This window comes from Protopterus annectens, chromosome 3.part1, assembly GCF_019279795.1.
Source record: "Protopterus annectens isolate FY-2018-M chromosome 3.part1, PAN1.0, whole genome shotgun sequence".
NCBI lineage: Eukaryota > Metazoa > Chordata > Ceratodontiformes > Protopteridae > Protopterus > Protopterus annectens.
The window spans coordinates 425,494,230-425,517,028 of NC_056732.1; the positions used below are offsets into that span (position 1 = coordinate 425,494,230).

At 37.7% G+C, this 22,799-nt stretch overlaps 1 protein-coding gene across 1 annotated transcript in view; it reads right to left on the bottom strand.

Moving 5' to 3' along the window:
- The window catches only part of DPP6 (dipeptidyl peptidase like 6), a 2,722,860-nt gene that overhangs the window by 468,657 nt on the left and 2,231,404 nt on the right, over positions 1-22,799 (bottom strand). The gene's annotated exons all lie outside the window — the stretch shown is intronic.

A 22,799-nucleotide genomic window follows, 5' to 3' on the forward strand; every position in this document is an offset into this window, starting at 1 on the left:
AAAACTCTTGGAACAGCCTCATGTTGATCAGGGCTGAATGCAGGAATGGTGAATTTAAACCAAAAGACAAAAGGTTAATATCGTTGGCCCAGGAGAGTGGACTACGTACACATTGGTTTACAAAGTCCATTGAACATTTTGAGAAATAGACAAATGTAGGATTTGTAAAACAGAATTGGAAACAGTCACACATCTTGTTGCTGGTTGGGATATACTAATGGCAGAAGGAATGTATACTAAAAGGCAGAATAATTTGGCAAGACTGTTGCATTGGGATTATGCAAACATTATAATACTGAAGTAGGTGAAAACATGGGACACATGAGCCACAGATCATCATAGAAAATGATAAAGTTTATATCACATGGGATCATCCATCACCAACAGTTCAAAAAATAGATTCGAGAAAAACAGATATAGTAGTCCATGAAAAGAAGACAATTGTAGCATTGATCATTAAAATTGCTATACCCAGTAACTACTGCGTTTTACATACAGAGAGACACAAAGTCATAACATGTCAGGATTTGCAGGCAGAAATGAGGGCAATGTGGAAGAAAGATACCCAGACAGTTCCAGTAGTAGTAAGAGCAAAGGGTCTTACAAAGAAAGAGTTTACATCATACTTAGATATGTTACCAAAACATGTAACTCCATACAAATTGCAGAAGGCATCATTACTGAGCACATTGCAGTTGCTGCAAAGAGCACTTCTGGCCAACATCAAAGACTGAAACAATACTCATTTCATGAACTTTTGTCATATGGGGTCCATTCCCATTACATGGTATGATAAACACAAAAGTCTTGGAGAAATTAAAAAAGGCATCTTGGGATATTACTTGAGCACATTGATATAGTGTTCCGGACCTTAGAGAGAGTAGTGGGGACCTGTTCTCTAGTGATAGTAGGGAAAGTTATATTTGGTGGTATTTCCTAAGGGGAGGTTGAGGGGAAGAGAAATGTAAAATTAGAGCTGGATTTGTCTGTCAGTAGGATTGCTATATCTTCTGACTCAGTATAGCTAGCTTCATTAACAATGAGGTCTCTGGTCAATTGTATGTTGCCTTTGAGGTTACAGACATAGCTAAAGAATGTCTTGTGGTTGTCCATGGCCTGAGAGGCCAAATTGACCTCAAATGTGGATTTGGTAGACTTCATTTTTCTCTGAGTTCTTTGTTTAGTTTGATGAGACTGCTTTTATCCTGCTGGGCACTATACAAAATTTGTCATTATTTTCTTCCTTCTGTACTGCGGTGGTGGTGCTGCGGTAGCGTTGTCGCCTCACAGTTAGACGTTGCCCGTTCGATTCTCAGTTAGAGCGTCTTCTGTGTGGCAACATGCGTGAATGGGCATTCCTTCGCTGAAGGTTGTGCGTTAGGCCCGGCAAGCCAGTACGTAAAAATCTACTGCCGATCATTAGCGGACCGGAGTTCCGCTGTGGCGACCCCTAACCGGGAAAAGCCGAAAGACACAAACAATTTTATTCCTTCTGTCATACAGCCTATTGATACTGTGATTCCACTATTTTAGCTCTTGAATTGGTTAACACTTGTGACCAGGGCTATATTAGGCTTATTGTTGCTTACAAAAGTCCACACATGAATGTCAGTTGCCTCATTATAATGCTGAACAGCAGGACCTGAGTTGTGGGTAACTGTAAATATCCCAGTATTGTGTGGGATGATTATTTAATGTTTTCTTATTATATTTATTGATCTTCTTTATATACATTAGTTATTTCACTTAGTTTCAATGTCATCTAGGTGTAATCACATATTAGATTTGTCATAAACATAAATAGATTTGGCAGTTGTTGAAACACTGGGTGACTCACATCATTAAGTATTAACCTTTACAAAATTGTTGTGTACTACATACTTAAAGAATATTAAAATCTATGATTTCACTAAGGTGGAACTTCAGGGTCTGCAAAAGTGTCTCTCCCATACCTTTCAACCTATTAGAGCAAGAAATCACAAATAATGGGGGGACAAATGCCCCACAATAAGGACACTTTTAAAATATTGCTGTTGCAAAGTTTTAAAATTGATAGAATAACTGGTTTAGCATTAGCATGAATGTTTTGAATGATATGAAACCTGCAACTCAAATGGCTACTATTATTTTCTGACTTCAGTCTTTAATAATTTGCCAGTGATTTGCCAGAAAACCATAATTTTATGAGAAACTGACTAAAAATATGGGACAAAAATATGGACATTCTGCAAAAATTTGGGCAGTTGAGAGGCACCTTAGCAGACTGCCATTCTGCAGAGCAAGAATTGCGCACACCTTTTGGTTAGGGCACTTTAACAACTGTTTGTCTCTGTTTCTTAGAGAACTGTATTAAATAAAAAGTTAGTAGGAAATTTGCAATACCTATATGATATTTTTAATGCCTATATGGTGGAAAAATGTGTCTCATCTACAAAACAAGCAGAAATATAAGAACAGAATTTAAACAATTTTCTATATGAGTTAACACTCTGAGTAATGTAGATTGACAATTGATGGAATATTTTTGTGTTAGTAAGTCAAATTATGAGTTTTATTATTAGCTCAGAAAGTCAATGTGAAGAGATATTGTTGGCACCTTAACTTGTTAGCAAAAGGCCCTGTTCAGTTGGACTTTTACTGTATTATGACAAATTTGTTGCATCTCCAGCTGCAATAGTCATTTGTTCATGAGCATTGTTACAGTATATGCTGTAAATCTATAATGTTTGCAACAGATTTGAATGTTGGGAATAAATCTGCCTCTTGCATTATGATTAACAAAGCACCAACAAGAGTTAAGCAGTCAAATCCCATGGATCCTTAAGCATTCCAAGTTTGTAATTTGTTCCATGAATTATTGTTTTGTCGGTCTTCTCATTACACTCTTTGAATTGCTTTTTGAAAAAGAGCTTTATTTCAGAAGACTGAGTACACATGATGGTGGTGCCTGTCTATATGGGTGGAAATATGAATTGCATTCACATCTATTAACTTACCTTTTCTGTGATATGTTTTACATTTTGATTTCTCAGCTACCTCAAAAAAGATTCAAATATACTTTGTCTATTGACATTAAAGAACATGGTCAGTGGAAATTCCACTCTAACATGAAATACTGACTTGTGTTCAATAGTTAGGCATTTAATTTAGTTCTAATGCCCTTGGTATATACTTAGATTTGTCAAAATCTCTAAACACACTTCTACATAAAGTGATCTTAAACAGACTTTTCTTACCTGACAATAACCCAAATTTGTCCAGTGGGTTAACAAATGACTTCTGAGAAGATGAATGAGAGTCTGGAAATCGGATAACATGAACAAGTGTTATATCCACTGTACCTTGAAGGTCTGTGTTAGTTCTTATTTTATTTCATTACTTGTTTTCCATCTTTTTAAGACTCCATACTGGTGGGTTACAAATAAGCAGATGACTATACATTTCAGTAATTTATTTATTTTTATTTATTTTGTTTTACATTTGTTGACCGGGATAGTCCGACTGGATGCATGTCCATTTTCAGCGGAGGCCCAGGGAGAAAAGCTCCAAGGGTAAGCAGATACAGCATTACATAATACCAGCATTACATATTACAAACAGACTATTTACAGTTGAAGGTTGTGCGTCAGGGCTGGTAACTCGGCAAGTAAAAATCCACTACCAAGCATTAGTGGACCGGAGTTCCGCTGTGGCGACCCCTAACCGGGATAAGCCGAAAGACACAACAACATAAGTAAGCAAGTTAAACAAGTTCCACAGGTTACAATTAATCCTGAGCGCAAGTCAGGATTAAATTAAATTACACAGTAAACTGGTTAACAGATTTTTACACATTCTAGAGAGAGTTAGCCAGGCTTGATACATTGACATAGCCAGTTAAGTGACAAATGTTGTTTGAGTCTAGTTTTAAATTGACCTAAGGTGGAAAGTAAGGTAATATCAGCTGGAAGAGAGTTCCAGGATCTACTTACAGAGTTTGCAAAGAGAGAATCACCGGCTGTGTTATTAATTTTGCTAGTCTGAATTAGTAGTTTGTTAGAAGATCGAAGTGGTCTAGGATTGTTATAGGGGTGATAATATTTTTAAGTGCAGGGGTATTGTCCGGATTATAGAGGATTTTATAGGCCATAATCAGTTGGTTATACTGGATTAGGCTGGGTAGTTCAAGCCACCCAAGCTAATTTAGATTGATGCAATGATGTGTCCTAAATGGCAGCCCAGTGGCAAACCTGGCAATGTGGTTGTAGAAAATTGAGAGTTTGTTAAGGACAGTCTTGTTTAAATTCGAGTAGAGGGATGCATACAGAAGGGTTGAAAGAAGGTGAGAGCGAGCTATGGCAATTTTAGCTGGAGGGGTTAGGAAGGCTTTTATTCTGTAAAGTGACCCTAGTTTTTTATTGATGGTTTTGATAGTTTGGTTAACATGTAGGTCAAATTTTAGATTATCGTCTATGATAACACCTAATAGTTTTGTAGAGGGGTCAGGGGAGATTATTGTGCCATCATTTGATTTTATGGTAAAGGTGAAAGTGGTAGACCTATGTGTTGGTGAAAATAACAGCATTTTAGTTTTTTGGGGATTTAGGATCAGACGATGTTCAGAAAGCCAGTTTTCTATTGTATTAAAGGTGGTCTGGGTAGCTGACCATAACTCTACTGGAGATGTGGCTGAGCAAATCAGAGTAGAATCATCAGCATATTGGATACAGCTGACTTTTGGGATGACAGTATAAAGGTCGTTAATGAAGATGGAAAACAGCAAGGGCCCTAGTATAGAGCCTTGTGGTACTCCAAGGGTGTTAGATAGAAGGTTAGAGAGTTTTTTCTGCCAGAAGACAGCCTGCTGTCGACCATTCAGGTAGGATTGAAACCACTGAAGGGCTCCAGTATCTAGACAGAATGTTTGCAGGGTGTGGATTAAAAGTTGGCGATCAACCATATTGAATGCCTTGGAAAGATCTAAGAAGAGGGCTGAGGATATATAATTATTGTTGCAATTATGGTTTATGGTGTTGGTAAAGGCTAGGAGGGCTGAAGTAGTGCTGTAATGAGGACGGAAGCCATGCTGAGTGTCTGCCATAAGGTGTTTCTGGATTACGTGGTGCATGAGTTGTCTATGAATACATTTTTCCATAATCTTTGCAAGTGGAGAGAGTATAGCTATTGGCCTATAATTGGAGAATTCAGTAGAGCTGCCTCCTTTGTGAAGTGGGATTACATAGGATATTTTCCAGATGGTGGGAATTTTAGCTTCTACTATGGTTCGACTGATTAGTATGGAGACGGGGTAAGCAATAGCATCAGCTGATTTTTGTAGGTACTTGGCAGGGAGTTGATCAGCAGAAAGTGTAGTGGGTTTTAATTTTTTGATCAAGGTACGGATAAGTGGCGACTGGTTGGAAGCTGAACGCGAGTAGGTTTCTAGGGGTGCTACTTTCAGGACCAGGGGAGCTAGGAAGTAGTTGGCTAGCTAGGGCTTGAATTGTCTCAGTAAAGAATTGGTTAAAACTATCAGAAACATCTTAAGGGGTTTTATCAATAGTAGCAGCAGGGATTGGGGTTGAAGTTTGTCCAGGATGTAGTAGATTATTTAAACCTGCCCAAAACTTCTGAGGGTTATTTTGATTTACTGTCTGTAAATTACTGTAGTATTGTTTTTTGTCTTGTAAAATTGATTTTTTGGTTTCGTTCCTGGATTGCCTGTATGCAATGTGATCTTGAGGGTCTTTAGAAGAACGCCATAAAGCCCATTTATCAATAAACGAAAGGATATAGAAGGCATGAATATCTTATTTTCCTCTGTCAACATCTGGGCCAAGAACTCAGGGTTAACATTCATCTACAATAAGAGTTACATTATGACTATTGATAACTTAACATATGATTAAACATCATTCTGAATGGTTACATACTTTCTGTTGCTGATGTACATGAAGGGCCTGAGCATCATAACAACAGATACAGCCTTGACATAAAGCTAAAAGCAAAGAGGCAGATGGAACTCCTCTTTCAGGTCATAAGGACAAGGAGCATTACCCCATCAAATGTATTCAAGTCCATCATACAGATTATTCTTTAGTACAATGCCCCTTTCTGTGTGTATACTTGGACAGATAAACATACTCTTGAAATTGTTCAGAAAGAAAGGCAGAAAAACTTCATATATAGTAGATCTTCCCTGCAGTGATAGATAAGGTAAAATGAACCTATTTAACATCAATGATAATTTCTAAGTAAATTGTGTTTGGCTTTTTGTACCCTAGAAGATTGTATTGCAATCTGTATCGGTCTTGAACTCTGAGCTCTTTCTAGACATGGGAGACCAAGTAGTCATTATACATAGTTCCTTTAAATAAAACTGATCCTGGGGCAGATTTACCATACAACTGATACAAAGACTGTTATATGTTTATAGTTACTATCTATGTTTAAGTGACTTTTAGATGACTGGTTGGGTTGGTTGTTACAGTAGAAAAGGACTCTGTATTCCTAGAAATGGTCTACAAACCTAAACACAGTTTGAGTAAGCTATGAAACCTATAAAATAACATTTTTAAGGCTGTAGAAGAAGAAAAGCCAAAATTGGTTTGTACATTGACTAAGTGTATAGGGACATATTTTGAAAGGATGCATACATCTGTTTTTAAATGTTATTTGGGTTTGTTGTTGCAAAAATATAAAGTTTGAGTTTAAAATAGAAAAAAAATCTGGCTACACCACTGTCAGTGTGTAACAGTCAAAAGCAACAGGAAAACTAAATGACACAGGCTCCCAAGAAATGTTTTCTTTAATAAAATGTGCATGCCAACTTAATTTAAATGCAATGTGCTGTGCCTTTTCAATATCTTCAAGCAGTTGCTGATAAATAAACACAGGACTGGGCATCAGATATGCAAGTATACTACAAAATGCAAATGCTAATATTGTTGCACACAACCAAAAAGAATAATAATACTAGATGATATACCGTCCGCCTTTAACCAGCAAGCTTCAGCCAGACAAACAACTTCAGTGCCTTTAATCGCTATATAAGATTTTCTGTTATTACTTTGTCATACATGATAGTTTACCTCCTTCCATATAAATTTGAGTTTGGTGGGAACAGTGGTTTTATGTGTTCTTAAAATATGAGGCTTTGGCATTTTAAGTTAGCTTTTTGCTTTTATTTGATACTATACTCAAATCTTCCAAGCTATCTGGCTTCCCAACATCTTAGGTTCATAGGTTCATAGGTTCATACTAGGCTATCTGCCCAAGGGCATTTATAAGCCTAGCCCATAGTTATGTGGCTTTCGCCACCCGTTTAGTTTGAATAAAACTATGCCTATTATTTTGCTGTGCCTCTGTCAAGCAGTGACACTGAAGTAATCCCTGGGGTATATCTGCGATCTCCCATCCATTGGTCAAGATTCCTCTTGAACAAGGCCAGCGAGGTGCTCTGCCTCACATGTACCGGGATTTTGTTCCACAGCATAGGGAGTCTCTGGGTGATGAATCTGTCCCTCCAGCACGTTCTATTAATAACCGTGTCAAGGTTTAAGTCTCCGCCCTTGTGGTTCTGAGGGATCTAGATTTTTTGAGGTAAAGCATATTCATCAAATCTGGGTTTGACATGGCCTTATATGTCAGGCACAGGTCACCTCTGAGCAAGCGGTATGAGACTGAATAGAGCTGGAGTTCTTTCAGTCGGGCAGCATAAGACATATTTTGAGACCCTTTATCCTTTTGGTGAGGAACCTTTGGGGCCTTTCCAGCTGCTGCAGGTGTCGGGTCAGATACATTCCGAATGGGGCATTGTACTCAATCATAGGTCTAATGAGTGATGAGTACAGGGGACGATGACCTCCCTTGATCTAGATGTGAATCCCTTCATGATCAGGTGGGCAATGTAGAAGGTTTTCCTAACTACTTTAGCAACATGAGTGTCAAACGAAGGCTACTGTCAACCTGGGTCCCCAGATCCCTGATGACTTCTTCTGTGCTCAGTGGATTGCCACCTATATGGTAGCTAGGGGTAACCTTGTTTTTCCCGAAGGGTATGACTATGCATTTCTTGGCGTTTAACTTTAGGCCATGGCTCTGGCACCAGTTATCCATTTCTGTGAGGCCCTTCTGAAGGATATCTGTGTCAGATGTGTTTTCGACTATGGCCCAGTTTGCAGTCATCTGCAAACTTTGTCAGCCATAACCCTCCTGCGTTTGCTTGTACTTCAGAAAAGTAGATGCCGAACAAGAGTGGACCCAGGACTGAGCCCTGTGGGACACCACTTGTGACAGGCTTTGAGTCTGACATGGCTCCAGCAACTCTGACCCTGGGGGTTCTGTCACTTAGCCAGTTTGCAACCCATCTTGTGATGTATGGGTTTACATTCAAGCTGATGAGTTTTTCGATGATACCCGAGTGGGGTATTGTGTTGAAGGCCTTTGCCAGGTCAAGGTAGGCTGTATGGACTGCCTTTCCCTCATCAATGGCCTTGGTGACTGTCTCAAAAAGTCAACCAAGTTTAAAGGCGTGATCTGCCTTTGACAAAGCCAAACTGGGTTGGATCCAAAGTCTGCAAGTTCCTATGTTTTTATTTATGAGTTCCATTATGATCCTCTCCATGGCTTTGCAGATAAGGCTTGTCAAGCTAATGGGATGGTAATTTCCAGGGTCGGTGGAGGCACCGCCCTTGTGAAGTGGGACCACAGTCGCCGTCGCCACTCCTTGGTGCGTATCCTGAGGTGAGGCTAAGATAAACAGCTGTCCTAACTGCGGGTTTAATTCCTCATTGAGTTCATGGAGCACACAGCCGGGGACACCATCCGGTCCCATGGATGCTGTGTTTTTGCCTTGGAGAGAGCAGTTCTCACCTGGGCGTTGGAGATGTTTGGGGGGCTACAATCCTCTGGTATAGATATCTCTCCTTTTGTGGGGGAGTTTGCACTGAACCTGTCAGCCAGTATGTTGGCAATGTGTGTAGGTTCAGTAATCTTCACATCATTTTGAACTAATTCTGAGCATATCTGGGAGTTTCCTCCTAGGTTTCTAACATAGCTAAAGAAGGCCTTATGATTGTCTTTTGAGTCCTTGGCGATTTTTCTCTCAAAATTTGCCTTGGATGATTTTATGAGAGCTGTTAGTTTTTTACTTATAATGATCAAAGGTGTCTTACCTTTCAAGGATTTTGCTCTATCTTGTAGTAGCTTCCTCCTTTTGTTGTAGAGCTTGTTTGTGGCTGGGGTCCACCAGACTGGACGCTTGCCTTTGGTACAAAGAGTCTTAGTTTTGTTTGGGATTGCCTGATCCATGCAGTCCTGTAGGTGCTGGTAGAAGGCATTTGTAAGTGATTCAGCGGTTTGAGTAATGTTTACCACTGGCTCAGGGACCTTAAAGGAGACCACACTAGTTTTTAGAAGTGTGAAGTCGGCTTTTGAGAAGTTTTTCACTGTGGTCTTTTTTATTTCAGGTGGGGGCGGGATGAAGACCTCCAGCAAGATTAGTTTATGATCTGATCTCACCAGTGAGGGGCATACTTCCGGTGTTGAACATTGTGATCCCATGTTCGTGATGATGAGATCAAGTATGTTTTCTCCTCTTATGGGGATGGTGACTAGTTGTTCCATGGCATTTGAGTTTATGAACTCCAGGAACCTTTGGGCTAGAGTGTTTGGGCTTGAGTAGTGTTCCCAGTCTATATTAGGGTAGTTGAAGTCACCTAGTATGATGGTGTTTGGAGAGGCATTTATCCCCTCCAATGTTTTCAGGAAGGCCATGTGAGGTTCCTGAGTTTGAGAGGGTGGCCTGTAACATGCTACAAATTGCAGAGCAGTCTTGCCTATGGTTAATTGCACCTGGATGGTCTCCGATGCATCGTGCGTTGCCACCAACCTTGAGGTGTGGGTGTCCTTTATGAATATGGACACCCCCCCCCCTTTCTTGGTGTTGTCCGGATTTTGGGGCCGGAACGCATGATATCAGGTGAAACCTGATAGTGCTGGGGTGCTCTCAGGAGCCTTGAACCAGGTTTCTGTCACAGCACAGACATCGATGTTCTCCATACTGAGAAGGGCCTCGAGTGCGTGCATCTTGAGATTGAGACTTCTGGCATTGAGCAGCATTACCCTTAGTTTTTCCTTTTTTGTGTTCTAGGGTGGTAGGTTTAGAATTTGAGCCTTGCCTAAAAAAAGACTATGGGGGTGGCAAGAGCCTTTGCCAATATCCGGAAGCCTAGGGGTGACAGGTGCAAGCCATCCCTTGAAGCAGCGTGGCTTGTCCAGCATGTCATCCCAGGCAGACAGACATTGGATCCCCTTTGAATGACACCAGAATTTAAGCCAATTATTAAAGCTGATCATCTTATCACTGTATTGTGGCATCATTCTAGGTGAAGGTAGGATACTGCTCAAGGTCAGGGTCATACCTGCCTGGGCTACATAATCAGAGAGCTCCTCAATGTCTCTTTTCATGTAGTCCAAGGAGGTACGTCTTAGGTCGTTGACACCAGCGTGGACAATGATTGAGTCGTACTTGTACCTGCTGTTGAGAGACCTGAGTGCTTGCGTTATGTGGCGGATTCTAGCGCCCGACAGGCAGCTTACTGTGACCTTCTCCTTACTCAGTCTGGTGAGCGGGACGTCAGTGTGTCTGACTATGGAGTCACCTATGACGAGTATGTTTGGTGTTGTATTTGGCCTTAAGGGCAGTGACTGCTTTCCACACTGATTTTGTTGTTTATGTGTTGTTTGTGTGGTGTATTGAGTTTGCAGTTGCTTGGTTGTCTGCTTTGGAGGCCTCTGCTGTTTAGGTAAATTTTTACTCAGAGCCTCCGAGTATGTCTTAGTGCGTTTATGTGTTTGATTCAGTGGTGTGGTTGAGTTTTGTGAGACTGGTATTGTGGTGTGTGTAGTTGCCTTCTCCTCCTGCCTGGTCTTGCCAGTCCTGAGTTGAGAGAGCTCAGCCTCCAGTCTGGCTAAATAGCTGCATCTCTCACAAGTGTTAGTGTTACGTTAGTTTATTTACTAAAGGTCTTATCATACTTCTGGACTGTCCAGAATTTTGCAGACTGTCTAGATTTTGCCTCATCATTTTAGTCTGGTCCTCATAACATTTGTGGTTTTCTGGATTTTTGTGGCAAATCAGTGAGGATCGAATTTACTAAATAATGACAGGCACTTGAATTTCAGACTTTATATCCTTCAGAAAATGCATAGTAACACAAGACCTTTTATTCCAGTAGCTTTCTAAGTTTACAATAGCAATATTTAAAATTTGCCCCTATTTTTGGGGCTTTATTACCCCATTATTTTTGGGTTTGTCCAGATTTTTTGTGCTAAGAGGTTGAGAGCTATAGGTCTTAGGCTTTAGCTAATTACTATTCTCAGAGCTGCCCATGCTGCTGGAAAGGATTAAGTCTTCTGCTTAATGGTTTTAATAGTCATGTTGCAATTGGCATTAGTATGTTTACCAGACATTCTATGGTTGATTTGGGTATGGGTTGTGTATATTGGATTTCACAATTTCACAGTTAGGCCTTACAGAAGTGCTTGATAACTCTAATACTGGCTTAGAAAACAGAAGACTGTAGTATATGGCAATTGTAGTAAAAGCTCAGGAAACTGGTGACTGCTGTGAAGCCTGGGGTCTATTAGTGGTAAAGTGGTGATTATTGCACAGCTGTCATGGAGTGATGATGCAAGAACTAACTTAAAACCAAATTTCTGTGGTATGATTATCAAGGCAGTAAGTAATATATTATATTATATTATATTATATTATATTATATTATATTATATTATATTATATTATATTATATTATATCATATTATATTATATTATATATTATATTATATATTATGTTATACTATACTTTATATTATATTATATATTATATTATACATATATATATATATATATATTATACATCTTGCTCATTGGACTAGCTGATTATTTTACTGTGAACTGGCAGCAAGCAGATTGTTTTTCGGCTGCCGGGCTGTTTACTGATAATATAATAATATAACACTACCCAGAAGATACTCATCAAGCCAAACAAGTGCCCAACGATATTAAATATTATACAGAAATGCATACTAACCCAGACCCTAAGATCCCAGTCACACAATCTCCTACAAGTATACAAATTCTGTAATCATGTTGGTGAATTATTGTATTCTACACATGTATTGAAAATATGAAATTCTTTACCTCTACAAATCAGAAGTGAAATTAATCATTTACAATTTCAGTTCAAACTAAAAAAATACTTATACTCATAGTGATACTGTTTCAGTACATATCCTATAATCCAACCTGACACTCTGCATGCATACCAATCTCCCCAGCTTCTACAATATAGAACTCTAAACAATTAGTCTTCAGGTAAGTACTTTCTCTCAACTGTTTCCACTATTTAACTACATCACAGTCATCTCTACTTCCTAACACACACCATGTCTAAACATTCTGCTCCCATGCTTAATCTTCTAATAACTACTCATCCCAAATATGCCCCTCACTACACATACCCAACATCATTCCCTAAATCCTTCTTAATTAATTAAACTAATAATCCTTCTATCCTTTAACTATCATTTACTACTTAATACACTTAATCTATGACTTTAACTCACACACTTTCATATTACTTATTTCTTGTTTACTTTTTTATATTCACTTTCTCCTATAAATAGGGGTATTTAACTTTACTGGAAAGACTTATGTATTTCTAACTATATACATGCCATTTTATTCCTTATCTTAAATCTAAATGTTATTTTAAATGTATGTTAAGTATCTTGAAACATTGCACATGTATCCTATATGGAGATTTTTTTCTTAAACCTCCCATTGAAAATTAATTTTGGATTATTTCTAGTATGCTTGTAAAAGTGGAACTAACTAACTAACTAACTAACTAACTGACTAACTAACTAACTACTAACTCACTGACCAACTAAGTATACAGAGCAGTATTGTATCCATGGAAACAAGCGAGTTCGTTAACAAGCTACATCAGTGACTGAATTTTGTGTGCGCAGAAATTTTGAGTAAAATGTGATCAATTTAAGTTGAAATGTTACACAGTTGCATTATTGTAGTTACATGAGTGACATGGCTCCCAAGGAGCTGTTTTAATTGGCTGAGTTTTTAGGGGTATTTATCAGTGTCCTTCTCAGCTTTAATCACTTTATAGCAATGCCAAACTGACAACTCTACTGACATAGCAAATAAAACCCAAAGAAACCTAAAGGTGTTACTGCTCAATACTAGCAACCGAGACAAGAAATTCCACACCATACAAGCTTTCCTCACTCTGGAGAATATAGACAACTGGGCCATTAATGAGACATGGTTTAAATCTGCATAAAGTACTCCATCAGTGTAATGCTTCAGAGCCTTCAATATATTTAGACCATAAGCTACACAGATAGGGACAAAATGTGGAGGAGCCCCAATCTATATTTGCAGCAAGTATAACTTTACATTGGTTAAACAAGATGATGCCCTTGTATTTATCCATGTACAAATCACCATAGACAAAGTTCCATACCATATCATAGCAAGCTATAGGTCATTCTTTATGTCCCTTAAATCCAATAGCCACTACCTAGACCTACCAGAGACACTCACCATTAAACCAAGTATCTTATTCATGGAAGACTTTAAATATCCCTCTATAGACTGGGAAATATACACTGCCTCATACTTACAGGCACAATGATTCCTGGACTTCATTAATACAAATAAAAAAAAGTAAAAGGTAGATCATGTCTACTAATCCTGACTGACTTCTTTGAAGCAGTCACCAGAGCTGTAGAGGAGGGCAAGGTAGTGCACACAGCCTACCTTGACCTCGCCAAAGCTTTCAATACATCCCCCCACTCTGGAATTATAGATAAAATCACTAAACTGGGCATAAATCTCTATGTCACAAGATGGGTGGCCAACTGGTTCACTGACAGAACCCACACAGTAAAAGTAGCTGACTCCAGGTCCGACTTCAGACCAGTGACAAGTGGAGTACCACAGGGTTCGGTCCTGGGTCCTCTCCTGTTCAGCATCTACTTCTCTGAAGTGCAGGCCAGCACAGAAGTTCTTTGGCTAACAAGTTCACAGATGACAGCACACTGGGAGCCATAACAGAATCACCTAATGATGTGGACATTCTGCAAAAGTGCCTCACAGAGACAGATGCTTGGTGTCAAAGTCATGGCCTCAAGCTCAATGCCAATAAGTGCACTGTCATCCCCTTTGGGAAAAACTCAGTACCCATGAACTACCATATAGGTGGTAACTCACTAAACACTGAAAGTGTGATACGAGACCTTGGGACATAGGTGGACAATAGTCTCTGCTTTGATAACCACATCACCACAGTAGTCAGGAAATCCTTCTACGTGGCACACCTCTTCACTAAAGGATTCTCCTCTAGAACAAAGGAGGTCAGTGTTCCTCTCTACTCATCCCTCATCAGACCCATTATAGAGTACAATGCCCCATTTGGCATGTATCTCACGAGACACCTACAACAATTGGAAAGGCCACAGAAATACTTCAGTAAGAGGATTACCAGCCTCAAACAGGTGCCATACACAGACCATCTCAAAAGATTCTGGCTCTACTCAGTCGAGTATCACCTACTCAGTGGCAATCTCTGCCTAACATACAAAGCTATGTCAAACCCAGAGCTGCTGGACATGCTACACTTAAAGAAATCCCAATCTCTCCATACCACATGCTTCAGTGACCTAAACCTTGTCACCATAATAAACAAAACATGCTGGAGAGATAGATTCCTGCCCCAGAGACTTCTCATACTCTGGAACAAACTACCCATTCATGTCAAGAAAAGCTCCTCATTGGCCCTCTTTAAGAAAAATCTTGACGACTAGATGGGAAATAGAAAATTCACCCCATGGATCACTTCTGCACACTGCTCGACAGGGGCACAGGAAAATCATTTTCTTGGGTGGCGAAAGCCAGGGAATCTTTTTGGCTAGGCTTATATAGGCCCCAGGGCTGATAGCCTAGTGCCAACCTATGCACCTGTGAAATACTCTTGACCAGATAGTGTGCACATGCACCAGAGGTTCAAACATACTGGACCTGCTTCTCACCAATATGGGACAATACCCCCCCCCCCCACACACACACACACACAATGTCATGTCTTCACTGGTGAGGCTGGACCACAAAGCTGTCTACTTCAAAATAAAAATCAACTCGGTAACCCCAGCAAACTCTGTAACAATTTAAGTGATAGTTTTTAAAAATTCAGTGGCCCTCCCAACCCTGAGTTCACAGCAGCCTGTATGGAATTGTTCACAGCAACCCTGTACAACCATGGTAATAGATGTATAGAGGCTGCTCTACCTACTAGAAGTAGGCTCAAAATAAATTCTAAAACTAAGCCACATTGGTGGAATCCTGACCTTAATATGAGTATATAAAACAAATAAAAATTCATGGCTAAAGTCAGGAAGAGCAAATAATGATAGGAAATATCTAATTAAAGTAAACATGAAACTAAGAGGACTAATTAAGGCCAAGGCCAATTACAAGGTCAAGATAACTTCACAGGCTAAAGACAACCACAACGACCCCTACAGCTATGTCTGAAACAACAAAGCCAGCACATATCAGTTTGCTAAACTGGTGAGTGACAGAGCAAATTTCCTGGCTGACAGAATTCATCTCAAACTTCAGCCCTCTTCTCCCCGGCTCACCTCCATGAAATAACTTCTAACATAATCCCCCCACACTGTTAACAAGCAGGAGGTTCAGATGGTGCTTATTAACCTCAAAAATACAGCCTCAGTGTGCCCTGACAAAATCCCAGAATGCCTCCTAAATAGCTTGAAACATGGCCTATCCAGACCATGTGAGTCACTTTTCAACTATAGCCTCAGAACAGGCATTGTACTATGAGAATGAAGGATTGCAATGCTTGTCCCACTTCACAAGGGTGAGCCATCCACTGACCCCCAGAAACTACAGACCTATTAGTCTGATTAATCCAGTATTTAATGCCTGGAATGAATTATCATAACAATGATCAACAAAGACATGGGAGACCTTCAGACATTGGACCCATACCAATCTCCCCAAATGACTTCTAAAATATAGAACTCTACACCACTGAACTTCAGGAAAGAAATTTCTCACTCTTGTTTCCACTATTTACCCACACTACAGTACTCACTTTGTCTTTGTCAAGGGAAGGTATTCTTACTAAGCCTGTGGACTTCTTTGAGAAGGTTACCAAAGCAATTGACGAGGGGAAAACTGTGCATAGGAACTACCTTGACCTGGCAAATAGATTTGATACACTATCCCACTCGGGTATAGTTGGCAAACTCACTGAACTGGGTATAAACCCCTGTGTAACTCACTGGATTGCCAGCTGACTCACAGACAGGACCCAGGAAGTCAGGACCTTGTAATCACCCACACTAAGAGACCAGCCACCAGTGGGGTACCTCAGAGCTCCATGCCAGGAATTCCTCTATTTGGCATCTACTTCTCAGAGATAAAGGATAATGTCAAGGGCCTTAGGATGTCCAAATTAGCAAATTACTGCAAATTGGGAGATCTCATAGATACTCTCCATGACACAAATGTCTTACAAGAGGTTCTAACAGAGACAAATGACTGGTGTCAAAGTCATAAACTAAAACGCAATGCCAAGAAATGCATTATAGTGACTTGGGGAAAACTGCCAACCAGATTAGTTACTCCATTGAAAAGACACCCCCTAAGAGGTGACTAGTAGTCAGGGATCTGGCTACATATGTAGACAGTAATCTGGACTTTGACCAACATGTGGCCAAGGTGGTAAGAAAATCCTTCTATAAGGCCAGACTATAAGCAATGGGATGGCACCAAGGTCCAGGGAAGTCATAGTGCTAATTTATCCAGCCCTTATCAGATCTATCATTGATTATAATGCTCTCTTCATCATGTACCTTTTCATACATATGCAACAATTTTAATGGTCACAAAGGATCCTTACCAGGAGAATCCAGGGTGTAAACACATTGCCCTATATGGACCACCTTAAAGCCCTATCTCTATACTCTGTCTCCAACAGGTTGTTGAGAGGTGATCTATGCTTGGCATACAAGGCATCCTAAAATCCAGCTCTGATGGATCTTTTAAACATCTACAAAACTGACAGCATCAGAGCCACTAGATGTATGGATTTAAATTGTGCTTGTTGGCATGACATATATGTGTCTCAATGTATCCCCATGTTCTGGAATAAGCTCCATGTCCCTGTGTAATAGAGTCCATCCTAACCCTATTTAAGCATAACCTTGACCAATGGATGGAAAATCAGAAACTTACTCTAGGTCTGACCACCATGTTTCTGATAGACAGAGGCAGACAGTAATGCCCAACCTAACATACACTCACCCACTTCACATCTAGAAACATCCTAACTACCATAACCCCTCCTAATAAATACCCATGATACATAGGGACACAACTGGGTAAGATTGCACTGCTAGACTTATAAAGGCCCTGGAGGTCATTAGCTTAGTATAAACCTGTGAACCTATAAACCTAGTTAGATACTCAGTAATGACCCACTTCAGTTCTGCATCAGTTCTGACAGATATCTAGCAGCAGTATAATGCATGAAAAGTAAAAGAAGTTAAAGGAATAACATATTAGCCATAACTCAAAAATACAAAACAAAGAGTAGTAACCATAACTCAAAAATACAAAAGAGAGACTAGTAACCATAACTCAAAAATACAAAACAGAGACTAGTAACCATAACTCAAAAATACAAAACAGACAGTAGTAACCATAAATCAAAAATACAAAACAGATACTAGTAACCATAACTCTAAAATACAAAACAGAGACTAGTAACCATAACTCAAAAATACAAAACAGAGACTAGTAACCATAACTCAAAAATAAAAAACAGAGACTAGTAACCATAACTCAAAAATACAAAACAGAGAGTAGTAACCATAACTCAAAAATACAAAACAGAGAGTAGTAACCATAACTCAAAAATACAAAACAGAGAGTATTAACAGTCTTAACATCAGAAAAGGCTCTCATGAGCGATACATACTGACACTTAGGCAAGCAGGTGGTTGCATTTATTTTAAAATAGACAAAAAGCTGTACATTCTTTTGAAGTAGTCAAGCCATACCCCAAGCAGTAGAGAATCTAGAAGTTGTCTTAATGTCTTTGCTTGGTCATCTTAAGAAAAACTCTTTGACTTTTCTGCAGAATAATTAAAAAAAGCAGTGCAGCTGTTACTAAATATTGCCATTCCTGTTTATATTTATTCTAGATGTACAAAATGTTCTTGCTTTTGTTGTCAAATATCTAACACGGTTACTATAAACATTACTTCAGGCTCTCATAAAATCTTAACCAGTCAATAAACTCATCAAACAGTCAATACACAATTAACTTTTATGAAGCTTTGCCTCCTAACATAGTCCGAAAGAAAAAAGCATTTTCCATGCTAATGAATCAACATTGGCAAAAGGGGTTATCTATGGGCTTAATTTTCCATCAATTCTAATATATATATCTATCTATCTATGTATACATATATATATATATTTCTGCATCTTTTTCATATACTGAAGAATCAGCTAAAAAAATGTGATTTCAATATTTTGTCTTAAAACTTCTGCTTAAGATGAGAAGAATATTCTCTCCACAACATCAAGCCAAACGCAGTTTATTAAAAATGACAAAGCTTTCAGATATACAAACAATCCTTCCTCAGTGTCTTACCTTTTTTTGTTGCTGTTGCTTTTGTAATTTACTCTCCACATTACTGCTCGTTCTACCATTTTTGTGATAAAGATGAGAAGAAATCAGCTGATATAGCTACTATGGACAGCAAAGAAATATATTTGGATTTCTCAGACAGTATGATTATATGGGGACATTGCTTCTATTATGAAGGTGATTTTTCTAGATATTTAATATATAAACCACAGAATCAGGAGCAAATGTAGTATTTTTTTTTTAAATAAAGGTAATGTGATCTCTCTATAAAAGTTCACTTTGCTTCTGCCAAATAGGATTTGCTACTAAAAGTTTAAAAAATGTAAAAAGAAGTCTAGTATATATTAGATACCTACCAAGACAGTGAAGGCAGAATCTAAGTGTTAAATTCAAATCTGGCATTTATATTCTTGGTTCACTATATGCCCATTTTACACAATATCAAACTTTTTTTGTCAGATTTGAAAAGTGGTTTTCAATATTTAAGTGCTTAATCTATCATTTTAAAAGGTGATTTTAATACTATCTTTTCTTCAGATACTGAAGACTATACATTTAAACTCATGGAAGACTTTGCATACAAATATATTTTTTATTTTATGGCAAGTTAAGACATTTTTTACATAAAGTCTATACACAATTATACTATTAAAAATAATACTTTCAGAGTGAACAATATGGATTTCCAATAATCTGACTAAATTATTGTTTGACATGAAATTGCTTCCATGGGTTCTTTCTGACCATGTACTACTTATAACTATTTTTCTTCAAAACAAGAAAAAAGCACATCTTCTTTGTGGATAAAAAAAAAAAGTTTTGAACTTCATAAGCAACAGCTAAAATATACTCTTGATTGACTATTAAAGAAAACAAATATATTAAAATATAGGGTTTGAACAATATAACCACACAATTAGAATTCTTCATAGTGTATTAATTGTCAATTATAATAAATATGCAGCAAAATGTCTGACATTTTTCACAATGACTGAGTCATATAAAAAACAAGGCAAATATGAATTATAAAAAGCTGGCAAAGCTTGTTATTAAGCCAAACACAAAATTCTTTCTTTAAAGATATTTTCAAAGAAGCAAATATGAATTATATAAACCTGGCAAAGCTTATTATTATAAAACCGAAACACACAGTTCTTGCTTTAAATAAATTTTGAAAGAAGGCAATGCAATAATAACTTTATTAAATTATTAATAATTTCAGATACAAATTTTAAAAATGCAGATGAAATCATGGAACAATTTGTAAACTATTTTGGCAATGTTTTTCTAGCCATGCAGATTCAAATCTGGATATTAAACATTTTGTACAGAAGTATTCTTTTTCTGTGGAACCTTTTGAGGTATTCTTTTCCATAGATCTAATTAATAATGTCATTAAGTATTTTCTAGACAGCAAAATTCCTCAATCAGATTGTCTTCTAATTGAGTTTTATAAATGTTTTATGTCTGATCTGTTATAAACTACAGAAGCTTATACCTTACTTTTAATTTTCTACAAATATGCCATAATCATGTTTTTCTTTTGCCAAATTAATTCAGGAGCCAGATATTGATGGTTTCAGCTGTACTAACTATAGACTGATTGCACTTATTATAGACTATGAAATATCTAAAATCTATAACAACCTAGGACTTGCTAAGATCAGAGCCAGATCATGGTCAAATGAGGCCTTGGGCAGGGTAGTGGACCAGACTCAATAGCTATTCTGGTGTCCAATTACTTTCCCACCACACCAATTACCATAAAATTGTTCAAAACTGTCAAAATGCATTCTATTTTCTCCATTACTTGTGAAATGAAGCAGAGATGTGAATTTAATTACAAATTTTAAATTTATTTATCCAAAATAAATTACTGGTACTTCATATCAAGTTTTACCACCATTGATGTGCGGAGATGATGGGGTTATAAGGATTAATGTGTTGCTTGATAATTCTGGCAAACTGAAATCTAAGCCAATGCACAGAAGATTAAAAACGGATTATACAGAAGCAAAACAGTCACTATGAAACCCTTATTGGAGTGATGTGTTCAGTGGAAAAACTGCAGAAAGATTATGGAAAGTTTTCAAAGAGATATTGAATGCAAAAAGAAAATGTTTAACATCAGGAACTGGGCAAACAATGCCAAGAGGATATATTTCCATTAGAATAACATATGTGATTAAGGTGAGAGACTAAAAAATGTAAGAAATGGAAAAGAAGTCAAACTATAACTTTGAAAACTGAAATAAACAAATTGGAAAAACAAAGCATAGTGTGAGACAAGATTAAGAAAAATTTGACGAAAACATAAAAAGATATTGAGTATAATAGGATACCATTTTTTTAGATATGTAAGACGTGGAAGGAAAACAGACAAATTGATAAATTGTGTGTAGATTCTAAAATTTATTTTCAGACACAACAGATTATAGATATATTTACAAAATCTTAAGCAAAACAGTTTGGCTCCACAAAGGGGTGATAAGTTGTCCTAGTGACATCCAGTAAACCTCAGATACTGAAATCAAATCAGATTATATTGAGAAAGAACTATTCAAAATGAAAACAAACAAAGCACAGAGAGGAGACAGAATTAGTAATAGTGACCTGAGATCACTTCAGCAAGAACTTACAGTACCATTATATCTATTATTTAGTAGTTTTTTTAAATATGGGGAGATTCATCAACATTGGCGATATGCACTTACTAAACCTGTCTTTAAAGGAAAGTGGAGTAGGATAAGCCCACAATCATACAGACCTTTAAATCTACTTTCATGCTGTGGAAAATAATGGAGAAGGTAATATTGAATAAGCTATTGTCAGAACTGGAAAGGTTGGGTCTTTAAACCATATATCAGCATGCATATGTTTAAAACATATCTGTAACCACCTGTAACAGGTTGTTCTATAACAAGATAATAACAGTTATGAATGAAAATTGTGCTGTGATGTAATTTTATACAGATTTAACTTCAGCATTTCACAGGGTCATACGCAAAACACTGGTTAGTAAACTAGAATAACTAGGTACTGATATACTCTTGATAAGATGGATAGGTGCATGGCTTACAAATAGGACATGGCAAGTATGACACAGCAAATGAACAGGTGAAATTCTTGGTTACAGTCAGGATGCCCCACAGGGCTCTGTCCTAGACCCAAAGTTGTTTAGACTTCATCTTTCAGGTGTTCTGTAGTCTGTATGCAGATGACTTGAAAGTGAAACTGGGTAAACTGATTACATATGTTATATATAGGGCATGCCTGCAATAGAACTTGACTAAATTAACCATTTGGGCACAGGAGAATAATTTGTTTATAAATTAATCAAAAATTAAGCACGTATGAGATTTAGAAAACATAAATTGAAAAGCGAATATTTAATACAGCATATAGTGATTGAAACTGTAGATTAATTTAAGGACCTTAGTATATGGGTAGATACAGCTTTGAGATATCTTCTCATATTAACCAATTGGTTAATGATAGTTATAGAAATATAGGCTGCATAAAAAGATGTATAAAGTCTAGGAAATCAAAAATGATGAGGTAATTTGTTAGTTACATTTGACACAAATTTGAGTATGGGATAACAACATGAACATCTTATAAGAAAACAAGAATGAGTAATCTGGAAAGAGTGCAGCAGACATATACCAAAGGCATCCATGGATGTGAAAAGTTAAGTCATTATGAAAGACTAAAACATCTGAACATGTATAGTGTCTCAGTTAGATACTTAAAAGGAGACCTTATTCAGGTATATAGGTCGTTTAGAGACAATTACCTCTGGGAAAGTTTTGGTTATCAAAATGTAGTAGAGTATCATCAAACAACTTATGTAGAAGATTCTACAGGAATGAGAAGTGTTCTAATTGCTCCTCTCAGAGAGCAGCTGATACATGGAACAGACTACTAAATTACATTAAAGCAAGCACTAGTTCAGATATTTTAAGAAGAGCCGGGACACTTATAATTGGAAAAAAAAGTTTTGTATATAGGCAGGCTCGAAGGGCATTAATGCCCATGCTTGAAATA